Here is a 611-nt window from a genome sequence, read left to right as displayed (position 1 = left end):
TAAGTAAATCAGTAGCAAATGATTAAGTTTTCGTCCAACAAATGACTCATCTATTGCAACAGATTAGTCATCTGTTGGACGAAAGCAAAACAATAGCAAACTCTTATGTTTTCTTTCAACAGATGACCCATTTATTACAATAGATGACTATAGATGAGTCATTATTGGAAGAAAACTAAACAAAAGCAAATTAGATAATCAATTAATTTAAATAAAGATTATTCTATAGAAGACTTACTATATCATGAGGAGGATTGAAGAGATCAACATAATTTATTTTTGGATTGTTCTTGGCAAACAACCACCTAAGAATCCTTGGTTGAGAAATTTCTTTCGAGTAATCCTTGAATAACTTCCTGAGGTAAGGTATTGCTTCAAATGTCCAAGCCTAAAAATATAAAGATGATGAAAATAAAAATTTAAAATAATTATTCAATAATACAAATAAATAAAATACTAAAATTAGAGGTGAAGTTTACCATGAAAGCCCAAGGAAAGCCATATAAATTGTTCGTCTTCGATGATAACTTTGACAACAAATATTCGACAATCAAGAAATAGATTTCATTACCCCATGGGTAATTGTTGAATGCATCCAAATCATGAGCAAG

Source organism: Solanum tuberosum, unplaced genomic scaffold, assembly GCF_000226075.1.
Source record: "Solanum tuberosum cultivar DM 1-3 516 R44 unplaced genomic scaffold, SolTub_3.0 scf00442, whole genome shotgun sequence".
Classification (NCBI taxonomy): Eukaryota; Viridiplantae; Streptophyta; class Magnoliopsida; order Solanales; family Solanaceae; genus Solanum; species Solanum tuberosum.
Note: the sequence above shows the minus strand (reverse complement) of the source record.